The sequence below is a fragment of the Macrobrachium nipponense genome, chromosome 46 (assembly GCF_015104395.2).
Source record: "Macrobrachium nipponense isolate FS-2020 chromosome 46, ASM1510439v2, whole genome shotgun sequence".
In the NCBI taxonomy this organism is placed as follows: Eukaryota; Metazoa; Arthropoda; class Malacostraca; order Decapoda; family Palaemonidae; genus Macrobrachium; species Macrobrachium nipponense.
Genome location: NC_061106.1, coordinates 43,394,790 through 43,404,789, shown reverse-complemented (window position 1 = coordinate 43,404,789; position 10,000 = coordinate 43,394,790). Strand labels below are relative to the sequence as shown.

Genomic DNA, 10,000 nt, shown 5'->3' with positions numbered 1-10,000 from the left:
TATTGGCTAACACGGTCTAGGTATACCTAGACCTTGTTGGCTAAAATACATAATTGACGAAGAGTACAGATTGGGCGTGTACGTCTCTATATGAAGATAAAAAAACGTAAGGTTATTTTCGTTTATTATTTTTAGTGATTTGGATGCAACGAACATCTGTGTCACTGAATTAGATGCTAATCATAAGTACGACAAAGCAAGTCAAATGACTTGAAAAAAGTAAAGTTCCTTGAAAATTAAATAGTTTATTACTTAGAGTCACGTCATTACTATGATTACGTTGTAAAGGAAAGCTCATTATGCATATACATTTTTTGTAAACTGAATCGCTGTATCTTGCGTTGAAGGTAAGAAAGATTGCATAGCGCCTAAGAATGTGGCAGACACGAGACTAGAATAGTAAATAGATGAAGAGTAATGTAGATTCTAATGTATGCATATTTATAAAGTAAGACGATAGGTTTAGCCAATATTGACGTTGTTTAATTTTCCGTGTCCATTTTCGAAAATAATGCCACAAAGAAATGCATGAGAAAAAAAAAAAAAGAGAGAGAGAGGAGAGAGAGAGTAGAGAGAGAGTAGAGGAGAGAGACACAGACACTCACAAGGCTTTAGACTTTAAGACACACTCATAATGAAGTATTTGTTAGCAAGCTGTTTATTTATCCCTGACAGCAAAACCAACTAAAGCTCTCTCGTCTCCCCACCCCACCACCCCCTCCCCCTCCCCCCCTCCCCCTCCCCCCTTCCCCCCCTCCCCCTCCCCCCTCTCTCTCTCTCTCTCTCTCTCCCCTCATCATTATACCTTCTGCCTCATGTCTAACGCCGTCGCCGACCTTATGAGTGTAGGCGGGCTGCTGGGTCATCAGTGTATGTGTGTGTTTGTGTCTGTGTGAGTGTTTGTTTACTTTTTCTTTTTTCCCCCAAGTTGAAAGCAACACTTTGTCGTGTCACAGGATTCAATTGCTGCTCGCATCTGTGGGCTATTCATGCACCGGTGCTGAGTCAACTTCTGTAATATGCAATGCTTTAAATATCTTGGCTTGCAATTTGTGTATAATAGTACTACCGGTAACTGCTGCTGGAACCCTTTTCATGTATGTACGTTGTTGGCACGTAGTAAGTCCATCTGAAAAGAATGGCTCGTCTTACCGATAGAAGACGACAATGACTTTTACGGACTTTTTGTTTCCCTCGAATCTCAAGGACGGATGGAGCAAGGGCGGTGGTGTTGGTAGGTAGACTGGCTGGTGTTGACAGTGAGGAATATGATCAGATGGTGTTAGATATATACGTCGTCCTTTGTATGTTTTATATCAGTAATTTCTTCAGTAAACGCGTAAGAAGGAAACTGTCAGCATCGGCAGTAGTAGCAGTAGCAGTACCTAGTACTAACGCCAACTGCTAAGCAGCAGCAATACCTATAGTAGATTCACATCAATCATGCATCTGGTGTCTAGGCCAGTCAGTCCCTTACGACGCTCCTGATTGGCTGTTGATATGCCAGTCACAGGGCTGGAAACTCTCCTCAGTCTGAACTCTGGAGAGAGACTTGAGTTTCCAGCCCTGTGATAGACTTATCAACAGCCAATCAGGAGCGTCGTAAGGACTAAGGAGAGTTTCCAAACCTGTGATAAGCTTATCAACACCCAATCAGGAGCGTCGTAAGGGACGGGCCTAGACATCAGATGCACGGTTGATGTGAATCTGCGGTAGTACTAACGCCAACTGCTAAAGGTTTGCTGAAACGATTCATTCAAAAAGGGCCTAAATATTTTTTCTAGCTGATTCCTGGCCTGGTCGTTTGAAAGACATTATTCCAAATATAAAAATAATCTTATTCCACTTGAAGCATTAGCTTATATAACCTTGTATATGACGAGTATAGTACCACATTGCAGTGTATGTAGGTATCTGAATGGTCAATTGGCGAAAAGAAATAAAACTAAAGGAGTTGGACAGTTCCAAGTGGTGAAAAGATCTCTGGAAGATAAACAAGTAAGCTGCAAAGCCTGCTATTAACTGCAATGGCATTCGAGAGGAGCAAAGAAGCAGGTGGCAAATCCGAGCTCTGTGTGAAAGCGAAGGTTTTTTTTTTTTTTTTGTTTTTTTTTTTTTTAAAGAGTGAGCCCGGGAAAGGACGACACCCTTGAATTGAACCAGAGCAGAGAAGGAAGGGACCCAACTCCTAAAAGGAGAGAGGATCCCGTCGTCGGAGAAAGATGTGTGGTTTTCTCCGCGCCGTCATTAAGCAATTGTCGCCCATTGTGGGCATTTCGTAGGACTTTGACCATTGTCGTGTTCTGATCCGGTTTCTGAAAGGGTTTCGCTTACTATGCCTTCTCCTCGTTTTCTTCTGCTGAATGCATTTCTGGAATTTGCTCTGTCGAAAGTTGTTCGATACTTTGGTGCACATTTATGAACTCGTTGTCATGGCAAATACAGCAGCTAGCTGCTGCTTTTGACATAAAAAAGTCAACCTACAGTCAGCTGAGGGAATTGGGGTGGTATGACGTCACCGTCACTTTAACCAATCAAGATCGTCTTTATAACATCGCCTTGTCCCTCAACAGCTTGCCATCGTTTGTCACAGAGGAGCTGAAGAGTTTTGGTGGTGGTCTGTGGGAAAGCTGTCATGAATTGGCTATCAGATGTCTCTCTGTTGTTATATTATGAAGCTTGACATATATCTCGCCATTTGATAATTGCTTATCATTGGAAAGATCTTCCTGTACAGTAGCAGAGGTGATTTGGCTGATTTTTTTTGTGGAGTTGATGCGTGCAAGCATATTTTACCTGTGGTCTGAGATCCGTTTCACTGATTTCATTTTTCTTCTAGGAATATTTCTTGAGCATTTCGTCCAGCGTAAATAAATAGCAAAATATCGCAATAACATCACAAAATTTTTGTGTGATGTTGTGATGTTATTGTGAATTTAATATTGGCCCCTTGATTAATTCATTAGATGGCTTTCTACGCGAATTACTCAAATATCTATGCCAAATTGATGATGATAGTGGTGATGATGATAGCGATGGTGATGATAGTGGATGTAGTCCTCGTCCTGTTGATTATGAAGACGATGACGATGATAGTGGATTCAACCCCCGTCCTATTGATGATGATGAGGACGATGATGATGATAGTGGATTAAATCCTCGTACTATTGATGATGAGGACGATGATGATGATAGTGGACGAAGTCCTCGTACTATTGATGATGATGACGACGTCGATGATGATAGTGGATTAAATCCAAATCCTATTGATGATGACAAGGAGGACGATGATGATGATGATAGTGGATTAGATCCTCGTCCTATCGAAGCCCTCGTCCTACTGATGATGAAGACGATGATGATGATAGTGGATGAAGTCCTCGTCCTATCGATAATGATGATAGTGGATTAATTTCCTCGTCCTATCAATGATGACGAGGAGGACGATGATATCGGTGATGATAATGGAATAAATCCTCGTCCTATCGAGGGCATAGTAGAGAAAGGTCATCCAGGTAGGAGGATATCGACTCGGAACTCGCTGCATTTTATATGGGGTAAAGCCGCGCTGTTTATATACGCAGCGGGGCGGTGGGTTGCATGGGGGTACCAGGGGTATACCTGGCCCAGGTGGGTAGAATAAGGATGGGGAGGAGGGGGAGGGGCGTGATAACGGCCGCAGGTCGTCTCTAAGTGATTAGATTGTGGGCGTGGAGGCGGTTATCCCTTCGTTCCATTTTGTTTATGAAAGGCATTAACTCGCATCCATTAAAATGAATGATTTATGGGGGTGGGAGGGTTAGAGGGGGAGCTGATTACCTGGCTCAGGGATATTTAATTGCTTCAGTGTCTGTGGTCATTTCGTTTTTAATTAGGTACTGACTGTATATTTTATATATATATATATAATATATATATATATATATATATATATATATATATATATATATATATATATATACATATTGTGTGTATGAATGGTTTGTATGTGCATGTGTGTTTATGTGGATGTATATACATATATTAAAATGTTTGGAATGCGTATACAGCAGGAAGCTACGGCCACATTGCAGCGTTGCTATTAAAAGCAATTTAATGCAAGTAAAGCCAGCAGTAATTTGGCGACTTTTTTTTTTTTTAATCTAAGGCGACATTTTTGTACTTGAAGAAGAAGAAGGAGAAGAAGATGACATCTGTTAAGCGCAACTTTTCTCCTTGTGCAGAAAGTCGGCAAAACGTCACCAGTGCTTTTTATAATTTAGTTCAAGGAGAACCTCTCTCTCTCTCTCTCTCTCTCTCTCTCTCTCTCTCTCTCTCTCTCTCTCTCTCGTCAGAGGGAGTCATAATGATGTGGTGGTGAAGATGTTTATGAGTAGCCAAACAAAACTGTTTTAGTGAGTTTGTTTATTATATTTTTTATGTGGGGGGAGATGCAAAGTGAGCAAGCGTTTGCTTGCTGTTGCTTTTGTGTAATTATTGTAATCAAAGTCTTTTATCTCGCTTATCTAAGTTCATAATTGTTTGGAAGGATGAGCAATATATATATATATATATATATATATATATATATATATATATATATATATATATATATATATATAAAATCGAGTATAAAAGGCCCATTAAAACTAAAACTCTGGTTTTAAAGGCTAAGGACTCTACTACAGGTGTCCTTAAGTCTAAAGTCCTAGTACCATTACAAGTATTTATGGCTTGTAATGGTACTGGGACTTTTTGGACACCCTGTATTTTCCCTTATCTTTCAACCAGAGTGCTTTAGTGGGACTTATATATATATATATATATATATATATATATATATATATATTATATATATATATATATATATATATATCAGATTACATACATACCACATGTATGTCACATACAGCAAGCATACTACTCACCATTCAATCATTGTTAACGAATGCTTTCATGCACGACCCAAGGAGGTTGTTCCTTTCACATCGCGACAATATATACGTGAAGGTTCTCGTCTCGTTATCTGGAGAAAGTGATATAATGGCCTCTGCATTGTTGAACTTCTTAAACGGTCAGTTGCTGGCCCGTTATTTACATGATGACGTACCGAGCGTCTTCATTGTCTCTAGCCAGTACGTCGGTACGTGCGGTAATTTAATTATCATTAGTATATTATTGTTTTGCTTGCGTGGTATTGTGTTAAAAGGACGTTATTTGACGCATTAGAGCACACGGATGGGATTTTTGTTCAGAGGATTTGAAAAGGAATAGTGTTATTTCGTAATTTCGTTAAATTAACCCCGTCCGAGTTTTAATTTCGTAATTTCGTTAAATTAACCCCCGTCCACTCGTTGATTTTGGGTACCACGAGACTCTTCGGTTGGAATGTTAACTAGATAAGAAGCGAATGAATAATCTCTTTCATACCCAAAAGGAAGAATGACTAATATGGTTCAGTTAGTGAAAGAGTGGATTGGTAAGATTATTTTCTAATGACCTGATGTTGCAGTCAAATGTGATGGTACATGTTAGTCAAGATCACTTTGACGTAACCTTGCATTCTTCAAGATGTAGAAATGAAAATTGATGTAAAAATAATAAACAGCCAAAAAAATAATAATAATAGATAACTTTTAAAAAATATTGGTGACGTCACTTGACCTTATATGTCACCTGACACAGAACTTCACCTGACCTTCTTCCACCTGCAAGAAAGTTTGTTGAATGGTCATCGAGTAGAGACGCCGCTTGAAAGAGAGAACAGGTTTGCAACCTCAGTGCAATTTACAATTTTCGTTTGCATGCATTGGTGATGGGTGTAAATACTGGAGTTCCCTGCTTGTTTCCACGTAAGCGGAGGTTGTTTTTCTTCCTGATTGCTGTTGATAAGCCAGTCACAGGGCTGGAAATTCTCCTCAGTCTCTCTCGAGAGTTCACGTGGGCAGGATGTGTGTTCCACCTCTCTCGAGGGGTACGTCTTTCAAAAGTATCCCTCAGGACAGGTGGAACATACATCCTGCCTATGTGAACACTCTCGATGGAGTGAGGAGAGTTTCCAGCCCTGTGATTGGCATATCAACAGCCAATCATGAGCGTCGTAAGGGACGAGTCTAGACATCAGATGCACGTTTGATGTGAATCTGTTATAACTTCTGCCATATGGGTCTCATCCCTCACACACACGGCAGGAATTTTGCAAAATATGAACTCACGAAATGTAGATATACAATACACATTTAACCCTTTCATCGTCTAGTTAAATCTTAAGTGATCTAAACCCGCATTGGTTGCAAAACCTTAACCCAGAAATAAGGTGTCGAAGCAGAATCCCGTGGACAGGATATCCCGGTCTGATTGAGACCTGGCCTTGAAGGCAGCCAACAGGTTTATCAGGACGAGTGTCTTAAAATTCTCGCAGCTGATTAACTATAGGAAAACCAAGGAAGTCGTTTATGCTGGGTATTTGGGTGTGAAGAGTGAGGCAACACAGGTTTCCAACGTCATTCATGCAAGAAGAAGAATCGATATGACAGAGAGCTCGTCAGAAAAACACACTGTATAGGTTTTAGTTTCCTGGTCCCTATTAATGTCTCATACTTTACTTCTTTTCTTATTGTTTTTTTGTTTGTTTGTTTGTAGGGTGTTTTTACGTTGCATGCAACCAGTGGTTATTCCGCAACGGGACCAAAGGCTTTATACGTGACTTCCGACCCACGACGAGAGTGAACTTCTATCACCAGAAATACACATCTCCAACCCGTCAGTGGAATGCCCGAGAATCGAACTCGCATCCACCGAGGTGGCAGGTCAAGACCATACCGATCACGCCACTGAGGCCCTTATTCTTGTCCATCAGGCAAACTTCTCTGCGATCCCAATAACCCTTTAGCACAGAGGCGTACAAACCATCTTCTTGGTAGAGCCACTTATTTAAAGGCTTCTACCAATAACGGTTATGGTATACAATATCGATATATGTCGCCTACCGTTATATTGCTCTCCTTGGGAATTCCATTATGAATAAATGAATAATGTAGAAGCCCGTTCTCATCCTGAGTAAAGAAATTAGAAAACACTTTGTAAGGCATTAACCCATTATGTATTCCTTTTACACCCTACTTGTTTACGGGGTTAGTGTGATTTGTGTAGTTAGGTAGGCACATGTACGTATTACGTATATTTACGATGTTGGTGTGATTTGTGTAGGTAGGTAGGCGCATGTACGTATTACGTATATTAGTGTTTGCTTCTTTGATTATACGCATGCGCGTTGTGCGTTTAAGTGACGCCCAATACTATGGTCGGAAACTGAAATCCTTTCGCTGTATTTTTAAGCTCATTTTTCATCGTATCCTTCGATCCACGCACTGCTTATATAAGGATAGGTAGAACTCTCTCTCTCTCTCTCTCTCTCTCTCTCTCTCTCTCTCTCTCTCTCTCTCTCTCTCTCTCGGGATTGTTTACAAAATCAACACTGGTTGATGAACGCACGAGCGCCCCACTTTGGCGAGTAGCCTCACACCCAACTTTTTTTTTTCTTTTACGTCCTAACTTTTAATTGGTATATTTTCGCACCTGTTCGCGATTCAAGTTATATTAAACGGGCATTGAGGGACTTAAAAGACTCGTCTTTTACGAGTTACTTATTAAGGTGAATTTCCTGTTTAAAAAAAGGAAGAAAGGGCACCTTCTATCTTTCCATGTAAAGCCATGTCCGTACCTGGTCGAGATCGTCTATATACTTCAACTTTGGCTTCTCGCCAAAGACAGATACGGACCGAAGAATCCAGTCGAGGAATAGCAATCAGCTGACGGATAGACGGTACAGACTTGGGGGTAGATTTGTTGATAGACAGGCAAACGACTTGGAAATAGACAGGCGACGGATCTGGCGAAAATCGTGTAGAATGGACGACGGTCACCTCGCAGACAGACAAACAGACAGAAGATCGTGAGTGTCTCTTCGAACCGCCTCGCCCTTTACTTTCGCGGTTTATAGCCCACTTAAGTAACGGTGCCCCTTAATGAGAGAGAGAGAGAGAGAGAGAGAGAGAGAGAGAGAGAGAGAGAGAGAGTATAAATAAGCACATTATGTGTACGGTTTAAATACAGAATTTTGTCTACATTTCAGACGAAGCGCATCTCTCTCTCTCTCTCTCTCTCTCTCTCTCTCTCTCTCTCTCTCTCTCCCCACCCGAAAATGACGTAGCTGCTGTTTGCTTAGCTTGGCTCTGTTTATGTCTGAGGATTAAAGAGAATTTTAAAAATATTACAGCGTCAACAATTCGTTTCTTAACTCCTCATTATAATGTGTTGCTGTGAATAAGTGTTTCGCCACAGTCCTTTTCGTGGTTAAGCTTTTTTTTTTTTTTTTTTTTTTTTTTTTTTTTTTTTTTTTTTGGGGAAGGGGGGAATGGTAGTTAAGTGCCGTCTGTGCACCTCACGCGGTGCACTGTAGGCATTACTTATGATTCTTTGCAGCATCCCTTCGTCGGCCCCTAGCTGCAACCCCTTTCATTCCTTTTACTGCATTTCCGTTCATACTCTCTTTCTTCCATCTTGCTATCCGCCCTCTCCAACAGTTGTTTCATAGTGCAACTGCTTTGAGGTTTTCCTCCTGTTACGCCTTTCAAACTTCTCAGAATTCCCTTCCAGCGCTGAATAACCACATAGGTCCCAGTGCTTGGTCTTTGGCCTCAAATTCTATATTCCATTCCAGTCTGTTATTGTAAATTATCTATTTCACTTCAAATATTAGGCCACAATTAAAACGTTAATATCCAGTTCACTGGAAATTAATTGCACATTTACCTTCACCAGGATTCGAAAATGTCCATTATCCACTCATCTGCATGGATAATTTCACTGCATGAATCAGTCATGGGTGAGTGAGAGCACTTGTAGCGGTGATTCATTCTTTGAAGAAGTGGTGAGAAGTGCATATTTTCTGTTATGTTAGTTTTATTTTCCTAGAAAAAAAAAAACCTGTTCTTTTGTTAATAAACAAAAAACCATACGTAGGTTGAGAGAAATTCCCCTTAGATTGTTGTGGGATATATCTTAAATATTATAAAAAAAAACTATCAAATGGGGAGATGTCTATTTTTTTTTTTTTTTTTTTGGGGGGGAGGGGGGCCGCTTAGTATTCGAATTTAGGGATAGCCCTGGTTAGATTACTGTAGGTACCCTGGCTAGATTTCGGGATGCCACAGTCAATTCTGGGTATCCTTGTCAAATTTTAGAGCTCAGAAAAAATCAGATCATTTCATGTTGTAATTTCAGCTTTGTTGCATTATATTGCATAACTTCTCATTAAACGAACATGTAACAAAGTGTTGGAATGTTTTTTTAGTGCAGTAGGTTACGAGTTTCTTATAGAATATATATTTTTTTCAGGTTTTTGTTTATACGATTTCAACGAAGTTATCATTAATGAAAAGTTGCACCGAGCGAAATAGATTTACTATGGTAACCTCCATTTATCTTGTGTTTTGTTTAATGAGAGGAAATATTTCATATTGATTTCACTAGATCTAGCTAGTTCAAACCTTGAATTCCAAAAGAAACTTTCCACGTTTATCTTGCACGAGTATCGAAGAAATGTTTCCAAAAACATTTACATAACCGGCTTACATACTTCGACAAGTTCTTTTATAGTTAAATAAACATTTACGAAGTGACTGTACACGAATCATACAAGTTACATCTCAGTTTCACCTAACGGGTTTTGCATGAATCGAAAACATCTCTTGAATTCCTTCAAACTTATCGAATTCTTAAGTTATTCGTGTTTCCACAGTTCCAGGATCATTGTTGTTATTATTGCTACAGTAGATTCACATCAACCGAGCATTTGGCCCGTCCCTCACGACGCTCCAGATTGGCTGTTGGTAAGCCAATCACAGGGCTGGAGACACTCCTCAGTCTCTCTCGAGAGTTCACATGGCTAGGATCTATGTTCCACGTCTCCTGAGGGATACGTCTTTCAAAAGCATTCCTCAGGAAAGGTGGTACATAC

At 40.1% G+C, this 10,000-nt stretch overlaps 1 protein-coding gene across 3 annotated transcripts in view; it reads left to right on the top strand.

The window, feature by feature from the left end:
- LOC135214988 (uncharacterized) overlaps positions 1-10,000 on the top strand; it is a 79,064-nt gene that overhangs the window by 29,559 nt on the left and 39,505 nt on the right. The gene's annotated exons all lie outside the window — the stretch shown is intronic.